The 21,512-nt window shown below is 42.3% G+C and overlaps 1 protein-coding gene across 1 annotated transcript in view; it reads left to right on the top strand.

Moving 5' to 3' along the window:
* The window catches only part of LOC142493904 (L-gulonolactone oxidase-like), a 272,413-nt gene that overhangs the window by 116,154 nt on the left and 134,747 nt on the right, over window positions 1–21,512 (top strand). The window lies entirely within an intron of this gene.

Here is a 21,512-nt window from a genome sequence, read left to right as displayed (position 1 = left end):
ATATTCCTAATTTCTGCAGCAGATCATTCATCATTTTCCAGTCTGATCTCATTCACCAGCCGAATCGCTGCACTGTGAAAAGACAAAATTAGGAGGAAAAGGAATAGGTTCTGAACCTGTGGACCATCCTACAAACCTTTGTCTTCCCTTGAGCATGTTACCTAACCCAGCATAGTGTCACCTGGATGCCCCTTTGCAGAAGATACCATTGGATTTGAGTGGTTGTGAATCCCTTCTTGTACATGTGTGTAACCCCTCGTTATATCCCTAGATATGCAAATAATAAGGTGGGGGCCTGAGTCCACCTCCCCTGAATATGAATGAGACTAGTCAGCCAGCACTGAGACTGGCTGAGGTCAGACAATTCAAGATGACACGTGTCTCTTGGGGACAACAGTGTGTGTGTATATATGTGTGTATATATATATATATATATCATATGAACCAGCCCAAAGACCAGTAAAGAGACAGCAACCAGCAAGGAGTAATCCAAAATAAACTGTAATGAAACATACAGTTACACGAAAGCCAACGTTTCGGTCTTACAGGGAGACCGAAAGGTTGGCTTTCGTGTAACTGTTTGTTTCAATACAGATCATTTTGGATTACTCCTTGCTGGTTGCTGTCTCTTTACTGGTCTTTGGGCTGGTTCATATGCTGTGTGGATTGCTATGGGACTAGCAACTGCCTTTTGCCCTACATTAGAGTGCTGACTGCTTTTTTGTGTTATATATATATATATATACAGTGTTCGACAAACCTATACATTTGCTCGCCCCGGGCGAGTGGATTTAACCCCCGGGCGAGTAAATATTGGCCCAAGCAGCACACGTTTGGTACTAGGTGGCGAGTAGATTTTTTTGTGTGGCAAGTAGATTTTTTGGTGATTTGTCAACCACTGTATATATAGATATATATATATATATATATATATATATATATATATATATATATATATATATATATTATATACAGGGCTCAATAAAAGCACTTTCCCCCTCACCTGGGGTGAGTGAATTTTACCCGCTGGCGATAGTTGCCGGCGGCATGGTGCAGTGTCTCCCGGCATTCTTCTGGGTCTCCCCCTTCAACTCCCTGCATTCTCCTACAGCTTCTGTGAAAATGGCCGCGCGGAGTCAAATGATGGCATGTTGTCATAATAAGGGGATGATATATGATGTCACGTAGCGTCCTGTTGTCATAGCAATACGGCGACATTTGACACCTTGTGGCCATTTTAACGGAAAGTTGCAGGAGAATGTAGGAGTTGAAGTGGGAGACACAGAAAAATACCGGGAGATACCGCACCACACTGCTGCACCAAGCTGCCTCACCAAACTGCCGCACCAAGCCACCAGTAACTCTTGCAAGCAGGTAAACAGAAGGGGATTAGAGAGAGCGAGGGGGGATTTGAGGGCAGCTAGTGGCTTTTTTGGAGGCGAATGGCTCTTATTATAATTTGTCAATTCCCCTACCAAGACTTAAAATTTTAGGGCCAGGAATATGTAGCCAGGGTTACTTGGCTACGTACTCCCCCTGGTGAAACGTCCCTGTATGAAGTAATTAAATTTGTATACCACCAACAAATTTATAACATATCAGTAAAGTGCATAACAAACAGAACATAACCAATAACATCATTTAACAGGGCACTCCTAAACTTCTCCTGCTCTGTAAGTCAATATTTCCATAACCATTGCAGCACAGCTCCTGCTCTGTAAATCAGTATTTAGTAGTAATGGACCAGATCAGGTTTTCGGATCAACTTGGCATTTCCATCCTGTACCGTTACCGAATAGCACCGTTTTTTCCCCTTTTTCACTAATATATTGGTGCGCTAGTGTCAAATAATCAGTCCCCGTGCCGTTGGAGCTCGATGACTGTATATTGAGGGTTATAGATGCAGGCCAGTACTTCGCAAAGGTTAAAATAGTATGTCTGTATGTTGAAAAGGATACTGCAGGGTAGCAGGGCGATTCTGTGGATGACTTTCCTTGCGGACTACTCATGGGCACCACACCTTCTGTTTGCGTAATAGTTTCTCCTCACTCTGAGGGACATTCCAATTTCCCTCATAATTGGATGCAACAGATCTGTCAGCCGATGGCTCTGTCTCCCTCTTGTCTCTGCTAGGGATAGGGACTCTTCACGGCTCTTCCTCTGCTGTAATACATCCTCTCTCAGCTCTTGTCCCTCTTCCTGTAATATCATACTTTCCTAACACTCAATGATGTTAATCCTTTCATACTTTCACAGTAACTGGCCTGAGAGCATGTCCATCATATCCTTGACTCTGTGGCATGCAAAGTAGATGAACACGCTATATCCACCAGGATGCAGCGTACATACTGTACATAACTCTAAACACACAGGGTGGTACATGTGCATTATTTTAATGCTGGTTTCCTTGCTAATTTTTTAGGTCATAGTTACTCATCAGCATGTACTGTACTACTACTGAATGTATAAGACAGCTTCGTTATTCATGTTTTATACAGTTAAGTATATGTAGCAGTATACTCCTACTTTTGACACCTTGCCACAATAGACACCCAATCACCAACTCAGCCCTACCGTCCATTAACACCTTGTATTGAATGTTGCCTCGGCCAATGACCAGGGAACTCAGCTGTACTGCATATAAATTCATACAGAAATTGGATTGTCATACTCACAGATAGAAAAGACTTACTTAATAATTTTATAATTTATTAAAAAGAAAATGAAAAAGGGGGGGGGGTCCTACCTTCCCACCCTCTATTCTCTCCCTCCTCCCTGATCCCTGGTTCCCCGTTCCACTACCTTCCCCCCCTTCCCTGTCTCTCCCCTCCTCCCCCCCTCTCTACTTCCTTTCTTCTATAGGCCTATCCTTTTTCTCCACACCCAAAAGAGGAAAGACTAATCCCCCAAGCGAAATGCTCTCCCCTATGGCTGGAGGAGTGAGAGGGTGTATAAGACTAACGAAGATATAGGAGGGGCTCCTCCTCAAGGGCAAGCCGAAGGCATTGAATAAAGTGAGGATCTGTACCCTTTCCTCTGTGTAAAACCAATAAAAAATGTGAAACAAAAAAAGAAAATGAAAAAATGCGGATACTCACACAGTGGACATACTTTAAAACATGTTCTGCTATAAGCAGGAACACCCGAGTTATCGAGTGGCTACGATCTCTGAAGTTCTCGGGTGAGTTCCTACTTATAGCAATACAGGTTGTAAAGAATGTTCGCTGTCTGAGTGTCCGCATTTGTTAGGTTTTTTAATGAATGATATAGAAACAATTTTGTACTGTCTGCATTATTAAATCCTATCTCTCTTTTTCCTGAGAGCTTTCTGCTGACCAGACTCCCCCATAGAGGTTGCCACTGGTTTGGAAATACATTTGAAAAGGGGAATACAGTATGTGAGTAATATCATGTGCCAGCCTAAAGACCCTTCAGCTTTACACTTGGGAACATACAGATGCAGCGGCCGTTATCGTGTGCGCTGCTTTACTCCACGCGGCATTAACGCTACCAATCGCGCCAGGCACACGTGTTTATCGCGGTTGCTTGTTTGAATTTCATGGATTGTGTGCAATGAAATGCAATGAAATGAATGAATTGTAATGTGTACAGTACTGTGCTACTGTGTCAATTTCAGGTGTTTAAAAGCCAGAGCACTAAAATGCAATTTTCTGTACTCGCGTCTTAAGGCGGGAAGGTTGGAAGCAATAACGCTCCATGACGTGGGTATTCCGAGGAATACAAAGCGTGAAGTGTTTCAATAACGGCCGCTGCATCTGTATCACACTATTTGTGTTTTCTTGTTCCAGTGCCAATTCACGCTTCCCTTATCTTAGAGAAAAAGTGTCTATCAGAAAGAACTTGGGAAACAGTTTTTTGTGGGTTTAAGCGGCAAACTCTGTGTACCTTATTATTTCTAGAAAGCACAATTTGTAGAGATACATTGGTTTATAATCACCTTGTAGTAAAGTTATTCCTTTATTATAGTTATAAATTGCACCAATCATTTAAGGGTGAATATTATTCACTGTGAGTTTATTGTGCCCTTTAAAAGTACAATGATATCTTCACATACATTTAAATACACTTTTCCTTGTTTGATCCATATATACTTTATTTCACTATTGTATACATTTATAATTAACATTTAAATTAGGAGCACCGATTTGTAACATGGCTTGTTTGTGTGCAGATACGAGGTAATTATTTCTCATTTTCTTTTTCAATGGCAGACATGCGAACTCAAAAAACACCCCAAAAATTGCTCATTGTTATAGAAAAAAAAAGAGAAAAGGAAAAAGTGCAAAAACTTATAGTGTAGTATAGTCAGTTTAGATGAAAGAAAATATGTCAGCTGATGCCTCGAGACACGAGTCATGTGATGCGGAAGTGGACGCACGCCGCTGATCGAGCGGAGGACAACAGAGAAAGACAGGGAGCACCCAGCAGGCAAACGAATGGACTACGATTGTTCCGGTGGTCATTGTAACCCAGTCTATCTTATACTGAAGTGCCTTACAAAAACTTACTTATGTAAGTGTTTCTAACCGTATTTTCTTTCATATAAACTGACTATACTACACTATGGGTTTTTGCGCTTTTTTCTTTTCTCTTTTTTTTTCTATCGTTTCCTCCGGACCTGAGGGTTAGATCCGGTTTAAAGAAGCTGCATACCCATACATTGACTGAATTGGACTCTGTGATTTTGTGTATAATGAATTATTATTATTATTTATATTTATTTATTTTACCTTGTTTATGTATTGAAGCCTATTTTCCTATTTTGAGGTTAATTATTATATTTTATAAACAAATCATATTTATAGGTAAGAGCGCCAGCTGAATTACTAATATAATTTTACACCATAGAGGGATTCATCCCCATGAATTAACATTTCCAATTATTTACATATTTTGGAGAAGTATCAGCAATTATCCTTTCCATATCATTGTTGTTAAGCAATTTCTTTAGACATCAAACATTTCTTAAGAAAGTAGAATTAATGGCAATTTTTCCCCCCCATTAAGTGTCTTGTTTCTCCGGCTTGAAAAATGTGTTTATAATGAAATTATCCATATAATTAAATATAATTGAGAGCAAAAAGCTACGTGGTATGCCTCACTATAATTACTTTAATATTACATTCACGTACAAATTTCAGATCTGATGGCATAACAGAAAATTTAAATGGTGTTTAATGGCTATATTCTGCACAATATTAACTTTAGCAGAGATGATAATTCCGTACTGTAAGTCTTATGTATCTCGTTTCCGATAATAAACTGGCACAAGACAATGAGAACATATTAATTTGCTAAGTAAGTGTACACTCTGTAGGAGGAATGTCATTAAGAAACACAGTCATGGCAGTAATTGGCTATTATACTAACAGTTTATTGCCACACTAATGTTTTTCTGACACAGAAAATGTATCCTACGATAGCACGGGCCATAAATATATATTTTACTTTGAGGGTGATTTGATCACCCAATTACATGTATTATTTATCTACTTTATACATATATTTGATTAATACATGGACAGCTCCTTCAATAAACATTTTACAAAAAAGAAAAAAAGATTTCTGCAAAAAACGAACTATTACACCATTACAAAACAAATCATCCAGGATAAAAATGAAAATTGTACCAATTATTTCATTTCATAATTGCTCAAGCAAATCCTCTTCTACTTCTAAGCACAAAAATGTACATTGATATATTTTTCTTTTCCTACTGTATCTTTAGTCATTTGAAACTCTTACCATAGTGATACAGTGCCTGCTGGGAGGACATCTGGCAAGCAAATATGTCGTTTTCTAGTCCTTAAGGAATATGATACATTAAAGCCTTCTGAGCAGCATCCCACAAACCTAAACATGATTTCCCTTTGAAAAAGTATTCAGGTTTCTAACATTAAAAGCAGAAAGGACAGAATCCGATCCCCACAGTAAAAAAAAAAAAGAGGTTGTGTAAAACATTATTACTGAATATGAATACAAATGTATATGGGCCTACGCTATAAGCTTCGATAAGCCACTTATCGAGAACTTATCGGCCAAAATGCCTACTGCTATTCAGTAAGCCTTGATAAGTGGATGATAAAGGCATGAATCGCCCAGAATTTCAGCCGTCATAAAAAAATCGCCGGGCGATTAGCCACTTATCGGCAGGTTGTGAAACTCGTGCAATTCTATTAGCCGCAATTAGGTTATCGAGGCCTATCCAGGCTAATCGTGGCTCTAGAATGGTGAGTTTCTCCCAAAATCTGGTGACAAGCTGCTGAGAAGGCGGCGATACAGGACTTAGCAAAAAAATGCTTTTTTTCTGCATCGGATGGATGCCGGGGGTCTCCAGAGCTGATACCCATTAATCAGCACCGGAGACTCTCGGCATGAATCCCATGCAATAAAAATGCATTTACAGTCAACTTTATTACATTAGCGGCTAAACGCTACCCTCGCTACCCACAATAAACACGAATAACTACCTCCTCTACCCCCACATGTTTGATACCAGAGGCTGTGGGGGTCCTCAGGTAGTCAACATGGGTGTCTATGGTCCCCGTGGGTGTCCGGAGTCCTCAGGTGTTCCCCGTGGGTTTCTGTGGGCCCTTAGGTGGTCCCCATGGTTGTCCAGGGGTCCTCAAGTGGTCCCCACGGGTATCTGTGGGTGCTTGGGTGGTCCTTATGTGTGTCTGGGGGTCCTCAGGTGGTCCCTATGGGTGTCTGTGGGCCCTCCGATGGTCCTGGTGTGTGTCACGGGGCCTCAGGTGGTGTCTGGGGGTCCTCATGTGGTCCCAGCTGGTCCCCGCTGGCCTGCGGTACCAATCCTGTAGTCACATTTTTTTTTAAAATACATTGAAATAAAGACACCCTCCTCCCCCTCCCAACACATACAGTACTGTAATGGGAAAAATAACTATTATCCAGATATGGATAATAGCTCATTTGCACATTATAAAATGAAACATTAGCCAGCATAAATAAAGTAAATAAAACTTTCTACTTACCCCTGCCATCATGAAGGACATCCTCTTCAGCATACTCCAGGTCCATGTCCTCTGTTGCCAGAAAGAATACAAGAAAAAATACAATATAATGACCCCTAACCCCTTAATCACCTTAGCGGTTAACCAGTATAGTAATTAAGGGGTTAACCCACCCTCCCCCGATACCCACCCGTAAGGCCAAACCACCCACCCCGGGCCCACTATACCCACCCTGTACCCATTGAGTGGCATAGTAGTACATCATACCCATATAATATGGGCATGATAAGCCACTTGTCAGGGTTGCCTAGACCTCCTGCCTAGCCATAGCTTCCTTGTCCACTGGGTGTGCTGCTGCCTTCTGTTGGCTCTGGGTTCCTCTGTCTGTCTGTCTTCTTGTTGCTCCTCTCTCTGTCCTTTATAGCTTTGCTTCCTGTCTGTTGCTTTTGCCTTTGCTTCAAGTCAGACTCCTTGCACATGCCTTTGTCTTTGATTCCTGATCTGTTCCTGTACCTCTACCAGTATTTGAGTCTGTTCACAGTAAAGGCCCTTGCTAGTAATCTGGCTTGTCCCTGTTTGTTCCTTGCTCCCTGGTCTCAGTCCCTGCTCCCCAATCTCAGTCCCTGCTCCCCGGTCTCAGTCCCTGCTCCCCGGTCTCAGTCCCTGCTCCCCGTTCTCAGTCCCTGCTCCCGGACCTGTCCTGCCCCGCCTGTCCTGTTCCAGTCTCCTCGTTGCCGACCTCTGCTTGTTACCTGACTTCGCTACCTGCCGCCTGCCTCGGACCACTGCTTGTTACCTGACTTCGCTACCTGCTGCCTGCCTCGGACCCCTGCTTGTGACCCCTACTTCGCTTCCTGCTGTTCCGGCCACCGAGATCCTACCCGCCACAGGAGTCTCCCGTGACACCACTATAGCAGTCAATGGCCCTCCTAAAAAAAAAAAGCATGAAGGTCAAAAATACACCATAATAAAAATATGCACAAGCACCTAAACACCCCAATTCAAGAAATAAATGCACTAGCCAACCAATTAAATAAATGAAAGCAATAGTCCACCAATTAAATAAATAAAAGTACTAGCCAACCAATTAAATACATAAATAAAAGCACTAGCCAAACAATCAATTTAATAAATAAAAGCACTAACCAACAAAACAATTAATTAATTTTAAACATTAGCCAACAGAACAATTAACTATTTTAAACCACTAGCCAACAAATGAATAAATAGAATAAAACCGCTAGCCAACACATCCATTAAAACCAATAGCCAACAAAACTAATAATTAATTTAAAACGCTAACCAATCCTAAAATGTACAAAAAAAAGCCATCCAAATTCAAAACAATTGAAACCAAATAAATAAAAACAAATAGAAAAAATTACAATCAATTCAAAACAAGCATTTGCCAAAAAATGCATTGGCTGTCTCTGTATTTATCTGTACCCTGGCACAGATTAATACATTATAAGTCAATGGGCAATCAAAAACATAAAAATAAATAAATACAATGAAAAAATTGAAAAGAGACATTTACATGATGTGTGACGGTGAAAAAACAGGCGCTAACACTATTAGTGACCACTTAAAATATAGTGATAATAAATAACTCAATAGTGAACAGTGAATAATAATAGTGCAAATACGTGAAAAAAAATATATATGAATTATAACCCCCTGTTCGGACCCATCTGGTAGGGCCTGTTTCCTCTGGTCCCCAAGTCATGGAAATGTATTCGCAGTCCAGGGGGAGCATAAAGGGAAACAAGACAAAACAATCTAAGTGCAGACAATAAAATATAGTAAATAAACTCTGTAGAATTCTTGGCTCCTATGTGCAGCCTACTCACAAGATTTTAGTAAAAAACGGGCAACAAGAGACAGCTTGGATAGCAGGAAAAACTTCAGGCTTTGGAGTGATGTTAGTCTCCAATCACAGCGAGATGAGGATGCATGTAAAAAAAGAAATACATCCATAGTGTAGACCAATAGTAAAACGTAATTTTATAATGGTACTAAAAATGCACACATACAATAAAAAACGTTAAAAAACGCATGAATCACCAATTGTGATATAGGAGAGTCGATATGTGCCTGGCTCACCCCCCGCCTCCATTTAGCGATCGATCAGATGGTAAGACGCCTCTGCGGTCAGCTCTCTGCTTCCCGGTGACTCTCTGGGACGTCGCGTCACTTCCGGTCGATCGCGTCACTTCCGGTTTCGGTTCTCACTCAACGCGTTTCGCCAATGAGATGCGTGGCTTCGTCAGGAGTGTCCTGACGAAGCCACGCATCTGATTGGTGAAACGCGTTGAGTGAGAGCCGCCCAGAGGAGGAGAGACGAGGTGCTAGTGACTGTCAATCCAAAAGCCGAAACCGTAAGTGACGCGACAAACCGGAAGTGACGCAACGCCCCAGAGAGTCACCGGGAAGCAGAGAGCTGACCGCAGAGGCATCTTACCATTTGATCGATCGCTAAACGGAGGCGGGGGTGAGCAGGCACATATTGGTGATTCATACGTTTTTATTGTATGTGTGCATTTTTAGTACCATTATAAGATTACGTATTACTATTGGTCTGCACTATGGATGTATTTCTTTTTTACATGCATCCTCATCTCGCTGTGATTGGAGACTAACATCACTCCAAAGTTCTCTCCTTAAATTGATCCCATGCGCTGAGATATATTTTCATGTCATCTATTCTTTATATACAGTATGTATGGGAATTGAAGACTCCCTTCCAAAATACCTCAGCTGCAGGCATCATTCCTTTTGTATAGTGATAATAATACCATTACTTACATTGTTGCAAGCTCATTTAGCACCACCTTTTTCTTTTCTAACATCACTCCAAAGCCTGAAGTTTTTACTGCTATCCAAGCTGTCTCTTGTTGCCCGTTTTTTACTAAAATCCTGTGAGTAGGCTGCACATAGGAGCCAAGAATTCTACAGAGTTTATTTACTATATTTTATTGTCTGCACTTACTGTTGCGGCACACTTTATTCTTACAAATCACCGGTTTGTCCCTGGCTGGTTCCTGGAATGCCACGCTGTTTATGCATGCCGCGTTCCCAGCCAGGGTCATGCCCGGCTGACGTGCGGTTGATGTGTTAATTGATAATGGTTCAGGATTTACTAGGCTGCAATGCTTCGCGTGTCCGCCAGATGGCATAAATTCATGAATTGTAATGCAGTATATATATATATATATATATGAACAACAAGAAAAGAAAGCGCCCGATCCTAGTGCAGCATGAAAAAATACAATTTAATAAAAATGAATATGAATAAAACCAACAAATGCGAACTCACAAACACAGGATAAATAAATGCATATAATGAGTATACTCATTCGCCAACCGCCCACGTTGTGCCTTGGATGGCGCGCCCTCTCTCTGTCTGGGTTTTCTCAGCTCTGCTGAAGCGACATCCAGCAGGGGATACAGGAAAAAGCTCACCACAATGTGACCCGGAAGTCCTCCACAATGTTAGTGTATCCGGATATGAGGTCTGTAGTCCGTGACCCCGCAATGCAGGGGCTGATCAGAGAAGTCTCTCTGCACTCCCAAAGGCAGTCCGTAATGAGGTGGGCAGTGAGGATAGAGTCAAAATGTATATCACGGTGTGACAGCAGCTAAAAAACGCTCTTCTCTACGCGTTTCTTCACATAAAGTGATTTTCATCCTGATGAAATCACTTTATGTGAAGAAACGCGTAGAGAAGAGCGTTTTTTAGCGCTAATCATTTTGACTCTATCCTCACTGCCCACCTCATTACGGACTGCCTTTGGGAGTGCAGAGAGACTTCTCTGATCAGCCCCTGCATTGCGGGGTCACGGACTACAGACCTCATATCCGGATACACTAACATTGTGGAGGACTTCCGGGTCACATTGTGGTGAGCTTTTTCCTGTATCCCCTGCTGGATGTCGGTTCAGCAGAGCTGAGAAAACCCAGACAGAGAGAGGGCGCGCCATCCAAGGCACAACGTGGGCGGTTGGCGAATGAGTATACTCATTATATGCATTTATTTATCCTGTGTTTGTGAGTTCGCATTTGTTGGTTTTATTCATATTCATTTTTATTAAATTGTATTTTTTCATGCTGCACTAGGATCGGGCGCTTTCTTTTCTTGTTGTTCACAGATTTCTGGGAGTTCGTTGGTCCTTGATGAGAGCAGCCAGATCCTAGCATGGACCCTTGGTTTGGTTGATATATTTTTACATTTTTCACATTTTTCATTTTTATTTTTATTTTTATTTTCATCTTTGACACACTTAGTGTCATTTTTTCTGTATTTTTCCATTCATCATTCATTTAGTATCATTCAGGAGGGATTCATTAGTGCAGTAGTCAAACTACCAACACATGCCATTTTATTATATTTGTATTGTTCACTGGCATATATTTGTGTTTACAGCAGATTTTTAAACATTGGCACTCAGCATTTTATTATAACATATTGCATGTATTTTTATTAGTGTGAGTCAATCATCCATAATACTGTTGCATTCACTTTTGCCATTCACCTTTGCTATATCCATTTAATACAATCATTTGGTAATTAGTCTGATTTTACACCTGAGGAGCGCAGTCTATTCTTTGTTTGATATATATATATATATATATATATATATATATATATATATATATATAGTATATATATATATATATATATATATACTGTATAACAACAACCCCTATAACCCCTAACATACAGTACTGTACACATACAGTACTGTATACTGTATGCACATCAATGATACTATAGGCCGGCGGGGGCGAGATGTGTTTGCAGCAGAGAGAGAACCGCTGCTCTGTCTGCGCAAACATCAGCACATTAAAAATTATTTAAAATACATTTTTATTCATAGTGTAGATGTGAAGGGGGTCTCCGGAGCTGAACCGCGTTGGTTTCAGGTCCGGGGACCCCCTGCTTCCCGAGATAGAGCCCCCTTTATGAGGTGCCGGTATCCCTCTGCATTTAAAGGTCCCGATCACGTGACCGCGGCATGTAAACAAAGCAGAGGGATACCGGCACCCCCTAAAGGGGCCTGTATCTGGGAAGCAGGGGGTCCCCGGACCTAAAACCAAAACGTTTCTGCTCCGGAGACCCTCTGCACATGTACAGTATAAATAAAACACATATATAAATAAATACTCGTTCCTTACCTTAGCGGCTATGTGCTATGGTAACGAAGCAGCATTTCTGTATTTTAATAATATTGTACAGTGAGCAGGGGATTCCCTGAGCCAGAAATTAATGCTCAGGGGACCCCCTGCTCCTGCACAATATTATTAAAAATACAGAAATGCTGCTTCATTACCATAAGTGATAGCCGCTAAGGCAATGAAGGGTTAAGGCAGAATAAACAATAAATACATTAAATACATATTTTTAATGTGTGTTAAACCTCCCTCCCTTGACTGTAATCTGTGTAAGACCCCCTCCCCCTATTGTGTGTGTTAAACTTCCCTGCCTTGACTAATCTATGTAAAAAACCCTCCCCCTATTGTGTGTGTTAAACTTCCCTGCCTTGACTGTAATCTACGTAAAAAACCCTCCCCCTATTGTGTCTGCTAAACTTCCCTGCTTTGACTAATCTGTGTAAGCCCCCCTCCCCCTATTGTGTCAGTTAAATCTCCCTGCCTGTGTTTCTGTGAGTGCAGTGTACTGTATGTAAATGTGGGGAGGGGGAGGGGGATCCCGTGTAAATAACCACACCCACACCCACTACCCACTACCCACCTGCACATGGCCCCTCCGCTGCTGCAAAACAGAGACAAAAATTAAAACATACAAAGTAATGTCCCCTAACCCCTTAATCACCATAGCGGTTATTAACCGCTACAGTCAATAAGGGGTTAACCCACCCTCAACCACCACTCGGGATGCCTACATACCCTCCCACACTAACCCCCCCCCCCGTGAGGCCTAACCACCCTCACCCAGTACCCACAAGGGAGGCCTAACACATACCGTTGGGGAAACACCCCCCCCACCCTCAGTACCCACAATAAAAACAATACAGTGACCCACAACAAACATCATTCTATTTATTAAATACATTACCCACCCCCTGTGCCCCCCCATAAATACATGATTTATTCTTTTACATACAGGGTTCATAACGCAGCCCCACGCGAGTCCCCGGTGGGCTGGTGGGGCACCTGGACAGACCTACAGGGTACCAGCAGCCCTTTTTAAACAGGTTCTGGAGGCCTGCTGGTGGGTCCTGCCAGCACCATGGCCCCCAGATGGTCTCCTTTGGGTCACCGTGGGCCACAATTGGGTCCCCACGGTAGGCCCGCAGATGTCTGGGAGCCCCGGGTCAAACCCACAGGTGTCTGCGGGGCCTTGGATGGTTCCCACGGGGGTCTGGGGAACTCACGAGTGCTCACTATGGGTCCACGGTGCCCCCACAGAAGTGGAACCACACATCATCATCCCCGCACCTACGGGTCGGCGGTGCCCCCACAGAAGTGGGACCACACAGCTTCATCCCCGCAGACTACGAGTCGGCGGTGCCCCCACAGATTTGAGGCCACCGCTTCATCCCCGCATGTGTCACCCGTGGAACCACCAGCCTGGTACCCGTGAGATAAAAACTTGGAATCCAAAGATTGCAGCGGAGCACAGCATAAGGTTGGGGCCAGCACCAGCAGTGAAGGGTTAAAAGTATAAATTTATTGGTACATGGTATAAACGGGGGGGAGACAGAACACACTCTGACGCGTTTCAGGCTATGCAGCCCTTTTTCAAAGAGTACAATCGCGTCTCACAAGCCCGCAGTTATGAAGGGGATTCCCCGCCTACATTACCCAGTGATGCAGCGCGGTTTTGGCGCGGACACCAGCATGCAATGCTATTGGTTGAAGCAAGCTTCCAATCAGAGAGCTGATTCGGGAGGTGCGTCTGGGGCGGCTAAGGTCTCCCGTTCAGCTGCGGGAGTGATGGAAAAGACAAGGGATAACACACAAAATTTAAAATATACAAAACACAAACATCTAACATATATATTGTTATTGTATACGCAATTCGTTCATCATATGGATGTGATCAGGACGTGGGACATAATTAGCTTTTTGAGTAATCAATAGAGGAGTATAACCTTAATAAATTATATAGAGTTAACCCTTATGTCATATGTGGTAAATAACAATATTACAGAATGATAAATATAGAAAATAGATTCCGAGATAACAGCATAAATATTTGACAGTTTACATTTTTTTTTAAACACTTTGTGTACTAATCTCCAAAGTCTGGGGGGGGGGGAAGGGAAAACAGGGAGAGGGGGGGGGAGGGGAGGGGAAGGGGAAAAGGGTGGGGGGGAGAGGGAAAGAAGAGGGGGGGTCAGATTCCCCCCTTCCCCCCCCTTCTTTCCCCTCTCCCCCCCCCCGCCCTTATCCCCTCCCCCCCCTCCCCCCTGTTTTCCCTTCCCCCCCCACCCATTTGCTCTTATCCATCATTCTCCCTTTTTGGGTTTACTAATGCATTTTTGCCATTCTGTACAGACTTTGGAGATTAGTACACAAAGTGTTTCAAAAAAGATGTAAACTGTCAAATATTTATGCTGTTATCTCGGAATCTATTTTCTATATTTATCATTCTGTAATATTATGTTATTTACCACATATGACATAAGGGTTAACTCTATATAATTTATTAAGGTTATACTCCTCTATTGATTACTCAAAAAGCTAATTATGTCCCACATCCTGATCACATCCATATGATGAACGAATTGCGTATACAATAACAATATATATGTTAGATGTTTGTGTTTTGTATATTTTAAATTTTGTGTGTTATCCCTTGTCTTTTCCATCACTACCGCAGCTGAACGGGAGACCTTAGCCGCCCCAGACGCACCTCCCGAATCAGCTCTCTGATTGGAAGCTTGCTTCAACCAATAGCATTGCATGCTGGTGTTCGCGCCAAAACCGCGCAGCATCACTGGGTAATGTAGGCGGGGAATCCCTTTCATAACTGCGGGCTTGTGAGACGCGATTGTACTCTTTGAAAAAGGGCTGCATAGCCTGAAACGCGTCAGAGTGTGTTCTGACTCCCCCCCGTTTATACTATGTACCAATAAATTTATAGTTTTAACCCTTCACTGCTGGTGCTGGCCCCATCCTTAAGCTGTGCTCCGCTGCAATCTTTGGATTCCAAGCTTTTGTTCACTCACTCTGCGTGATGCACGCACCCATGGAGAAAGGATCAAAGAAGTGAGTATTGTATCTCCCCATCATGGATTCAAGGGGAGTTGCTGACCGGTAACAGTGCTGCAGGTAAGAGTTCAAAGTCTTGTGAGGTGCCAAAAGGCATTGGATATTTCTTCACTAAAAGACATTATATCTCATGACATATTCCTGCACTATTATGCACTGGGTCCAATACTCCTAATAGTTGCATCATATCTCTCCGCATCTTGGTTATATATTTATACCACTTATCCTTGTACCTCATCTGCTGAAGCGCCGCTTCTGGGAATTTCTCCCATTCCTCCACTGGTACCCATGAGATACCCGAGGAAACCACTGGTGGTCTCCAGAGGTCCCACGCAGAACCACGGAACAAACCCTGAATTTAAAAAAAATAAACCTGGCCTATACATTCAATACATACACCACCCCCCCCCCCCCCCCCCCCCCAACACCTACAGTACAATAATGTGCAAAATAACTATTATCCAGATATGGATAATAGATTAATTGCCCATTATTAAAAACCTTAACTAGCATATTAAAATAAATAAAGTACTACTGACTTCATCAATACGAAGTGTCCATCGCCAGCAACATCCTTGTCTTGCCCACAAAATACATAGCCAATACAAAGCCAATACATTGCAATTACATTCAGATATCAATTAACCCCTTAAACACCTTATCAGATAATAACCGCAAAGGTAATTAAGGAGTTAAGCCACACTGGCCCGATACCCAACCTTTACCCATGAATTTGTACAGTGGCTTCATCATACAACTATATATACAGTATATATATATTCATGTAGAGGTATCAGTACCGTGTTAGCCGAGCTTCAATAATAAAAAAATAAATAGATGATACCGTTCTGTGGCTAACGAAATGCTTTTATTTGTGCGAGCTTTCGAGATACACTGATCTCTTCTTCCGGCGATGTTACAATGAATGAAGCAAGGATAACTTTAAAACAGTGTCTCTTGGAATGTTATCTGTGCTTGTCCTTCCCCCAGTGTGGATGTGTTTTATGGCTAGAGGTGTCAAAGGGTAACTGAAAGCAAGTGAAGAAAGAGTGTGTATGTGTATCAGTGTGAATAAAAATGAATGGAGAGCCCACAGTATAAACAGTGCTCTACACAAGGTGTGTGTGGAGTGAGAGGGATATAAATGGTGTGGGTGGGTGTGGAAATGTGAGAGTTTGTAGCACAACTAAAAGTGTGTGTGGATACTATGTGGTCCCTATTGGTGTATATGGATGGAAAAATAAGGAGTATTAGTATGTGTGAGAGACAGCTGTGTGTGCATACATATAGCACAGTATGTACAGACATGGCCTTTAGCGCTCATGGGAAGAGAGTTCGCTAGTGTCAGTAATGACTCATAAAATTTCGATCTCTGTTTAGGCCACTGCTAAGTGTCCCGAACAGTTGCATAAATTTGTATTCATGCAACCATCTCTCTTTCGGGGTTTTAAGATTACCTTTGAGTATGGTAACCCTCAGATCATTCATCTTATGGCCAGAGTCAGAGAAATGTTCGCCAACAGGACTGTCTCTTGTTCCGCGTATGATGCTGTGGCGATGCAGGTTCATTCTCTTGTTTAGCCCCTGTCCTGTCTCACCTATGTAGTAGCAGCCCCCTGGGCATTTCATGCACATGATGAGGTACACGACATTGCTGGAGGAACAGGTGAACCCTCCTCTGATTTTGTATTCCCGATTCTTGTGTGGTATTTGTATTGTGTCCGCTGTGTAGAGCATTGCGCAGGTTTTGCAGCTTGGGTCCTGGCATGGTTTTGTCCCGCATTCAGTTGTACTGCTGAATACTTTACTCCTCACCATAATATTCTTGAGATTATGGGGTTGTCTGTATGATAATAAGGGTGCTTCAGGGAAGACCTGTTGCAGTCTTGTATCTTCCTGGAGGATGGGTTGTAGTTTCCTGGCGATCTTGCGTAGGGCTCCTAGGTGTGGGTTATATATGACCACCAATGGAACCCTGTCGCTTGTCTCCTTCTGTTTGTATTCAAGGAGATCACTTCTTGGTATTCTGGTGGCTTTGTGAATTTGCTGGTCTACAATTCTGTGGTTATCTCCACGGTTTATAAAGTCTGATCTCAAGGCTTTAATCCGCTGGTCTCTGTCTGCTGTGTCGGAGCATATCCGGTTGTATCGTATGGCTTGACTGTAGATGGTTGCATGTTTGGTGTGTGTCGGGTGGAAGCTGTTGTCCCTCAAATAGCTGGCTCTGTCTGTAGGTTTGCGGTATACAGAAGTCTGTAGTTGGTTGTTCTTTATAGTAATGGTGGTGTCTAGAAAATGTATTTTATCCGGGGAATGGGTGAGTTTGAGGTTGATGGTCGGGTGGAAAGTATTGAAGTTGTCATAGAACTGTAGGAGGTCCTGTTCGCCAGAGGTCCAAATCAGGAGGATGTCATCGATGTAGCGAAGGTATATAAGGGGTTTCAAGTGACAGGTGGACAGAAAGTCACTTTCCAGTTTTGCGCAGAACAGATTGGCATACTGTGGCGCCATCCGAGTACCCATAGCGGTCCCGGTTGTCTGGAGGTATGTGTCATTTCCAAATGTGAAGTAGTTATGGGTCAGAATAAATTCAATGCATTAGTCACTGTCTCTGTGAGTGGCTCCTGCGATCCCAGAAAGTATCTGCAGGCTGAAATCCCATCAACGTGGGGGATGTTTGTATAAAGTGACTCTACATCCATAGTTGCTAGTAGTGTTCCTGTAGGGAGGGGGCCAATGGCATTCAGTTTGTTTAGCAGGTCGGTGGTATCCTGGATATAGCTGGTGTGTTCCTGACAAGTGGTTTTAGAATGCCCTCCACCCAGCCATAAATATTCTCGGTAAGTGTGCCAGATCCAGAGATAATAGGGCGCCCAGGGTTACCCTCTTTGTGAATTTTAGGGAGCATGTAGAATGTGCCAGGTTTTGGGTTAGCTGGTATCAGGTCGGAATTTGTTCTCTTGTGTGGATCGGGAGTGTTTTAATGATCCTGTTGAGTTCTCGCATGTATTTTTTAGTTGGATCCTCCTGCAGTTGGGTGTAGTACTTTGAATCAGAGAGTTGCCTGTGTGCTTCCCGCAGGTAGTCTGTGGTGTTCATTATGACCACTGCTCCTCCCTTGTCCGCAGGTTTGATTGTTATGTTGTGGTTGGCCTTTAGCGATTCTATGGCTCTCCTCTCCATCAGTGTCAGATTATATGTTTGTCCAGGATGGTGGTTTTGGCGCTGTGTCTGAAGCTTTCAATGTACCGGTCCAATGTGGGGTTGCGCCCAGTTTGTGGGATCCAGTTTGATTTTTGCTTCTCCCTGCTCATGTGCACACTCTTTCTTCACTTGCTTTCAGTTACCCTTTGACACCTCTAGCCATAAAACACATCCACACCGGGTGAAGGACAAGCACAGATAACATTCCAAGAGACACTGTTTTTAAGTTATCCTTGCTTCATTCATTGTAACATCGCCGGAAGAAGAGATCAGTGTATCTCGAAAGCTCGCACAAATAAAAGCATTTCGTTAGCCACAGAACAGTATCATCTATTTATTTTTTGATATATATATATATATATATATATATATATATATATATATATACAGAGATATATATGTAACATCGCCGGAAGAAGAGATCAGTGTATCTCGAAAGCTCGCACAAATAAAAGCATTTCGTTAGCCACAGAACGGTATCATCTATTTTTTTTTTATTATTATTATTATTATATATATATATATATATATATATATATATATATATATATATATATATATATATATATATATATATATACAGTATATACACACACATGATGAACCAATATACAAATAAATGTAGAAGGGTTATCAAAACCATACTGTCCTACAAATAACACTTCTCCATACAGACACACTACATTACAATGAATTTCCTTTAATAATCCTAACTGATTTTACAATCTAAATCATCAAATGCCAATGAAACACCTCACATTCCAATCAATACATTGCATATACATTGTATAAATGATGCATAAAATCTATGCACCATATACATTCTGCAAATGAATGTGAACAATATCATTGCAAGCAAAATACAAACACTTCCAAACAAGTCAACTATTTTAACCAATCAAGTAAACAAAAATCAATTAGCCATCATTATTTACATCCCTAAACAATTGACAGTCCATCCCGAACAATGAAACAATTAACTAATTCACGCCTGGAGCAGAACAATTTAGCATGTGAAAAAATATAAGTACCAACCAGAATACAAACTTTAAAACCAAGGCTAGCCCTGACCTCCCTCAAACACACAATACAATATCAACAATTACATCTATCTAATTTTAAAATACTTTAAACTCACAATAAAGCATAGCAGCATAGACAAATTAATTTAAAACACATCAAATCAAGCTTTTAAAACAACATCATTTCTTACCCTGTATGTATATATCTCTCTAGACATATATACATACATACATACAGTGGCAAGAAATGATATACCACAAAAAAAAATACACATGTTAAAAAAGCTTTTAAAAAAATTAACAAGTTAAATAAAATACATTTCTTTAGTTCACTTACCATTACTTGGCCCCACCGACTCCCGTTGCGCAGCTTACTCACGAACCAATCCACCAGGCACAGGAATCCATAAAATAATAAACCATAAAAAAATAAACATTACACTAAAAATCCAAATCAATCCACGTGTCTTCTAATTGTAATCCATCTTCATCTTCATCTGTATTCTTATTTCTTCTATCTTCTTCTGGGCGGGTCTTCTTCCCGCCTTCGGCCACGCCCTGGTCTTCTTTCTTCTCCAGAAGTCCTTCCTCCACGGCGTCTGGCTTCAAAATGAGATGACATAGGCTTTTAAAGGCCTATGACGTCACATTTTCGTCATGGTTCCCACGGTCCTGATTGGGCCGTGAAAACCATGTGTTTTGGCCGATAAAAATTAAAATGATGACGTCACTTAAAGGCAATGAAAGCACAGCCAATCAGAATGGCTTTGCTTCAATTGCCTTTAAGATGACGTCATTAAAAGACATTACTATAGCACATAGCCGTAAAGATAAAGAACGATTCTTTATTGATGTTTGTGTTTTATTCATACTGTAGATGTGCAGAGGGTCTCCGGAGCAGAAACGTTTTGGTTTTAGGTCCGGGGACACCCTGCTCCCCGAGATACAGGCCCCTTTAGGGGGTGCCGGTATCCCTTTGCTTGGTTTACAGGCCGCGGTCACGTGATCGGGACCTTTAAATGCAAAGGGATACCGGCACCTCATAAAGGGGGCTGTATCTCGGGGAGCAGGGGGTCCCCGGACCTGAAACCAACACGGTTCAGCTCCGGAGACCCCCTTCACATCTACACTATGAATAAAAATGTATTTTAAATGTATTTATATATTCCTTTTTTTTTTTTTTGGACGGCTGCTGTGTTTGAGTTTTTTTTATTGTGGGTAGCGGGGGTGGGTGAAGGGGGTATTAGCCCCAACGGTGGTTGTTTAGGGCTTGCGGGGGGGTAGCGGGAGGGGTGAACCCCTTCATGACCGTAGCGGTATTAACTGTTATGGTCGTGAAGGGGTTAAGTGCACCCGCAACCCCCCCGCAAGTCCTAAACTCACACCAAGGGCCAAATACCCCCTTCACCCATCCCCGCTACCCACAATAAAGCAGGCACGGTGGGTTAACCCCTTCATTGCCTTAGCGGCTATCAGCTATGGTAATGAAGCAGCATTTCTGTATTTTTAATAATATTGTGCAGGAGCAGGGGGTCCCCTGAGCATTAATTTCTCGCTCAGGGAACCCCCTGCTCACTGTACAATATTATTAAAATACAGAAATGCTGCTTCGTTACCATAGCACATAGCCGCTAAGGTAAGGAATGAGTGTTTATTTATATATGTGTTTTATTTATACTGTACATGTGCAGAGGGTCTCCGGAGCAGAAACGTTTTGGTTTTAGGTCCGGGGACCCCCTGCTTCCCAGATACAGGCCCCTTTAGGGGGTGCCGGTATCCCTATGCTTTGTTTACATGCCGCGGTCACGTGATCGGAACCTTTAAATGCAGAGGGATACCAGCACCTCATAAAGGGGGCTGTATCTCGGGAAGCAGGGGGTCCCCGGACCTGAAACCAACGCGGTTCAGCTCCGGAGACCCCCTGCACATCTACACTATGAATAAAAATGTATTTTAAATAATGTTTAATGTGCCGATGTTTGCGCAGAGAGAGCAGCGGTTCTCTCTCTGCTGCAAACACATCTCGCCAGGGGACGGCCTATAGTATCATTGATGT

This window comes from Ascaphus truei, chromosome 4 (genome assembly GCF_040206685.1).
Source record: "Ascaphus truei isolate aAscTru1 chromosome 4, aAscTru1.hap1, whole genome shotgun sequence".
Lineage (NCBI taxonomy): Eukaryota > Metazoa > Chordata > Amphibia > Anura > Ascaphidae > Ascaphus > Ascaphus truei.
This window is presented reverse-complemented; position numbering and strand designations above follow the sequence as displayed.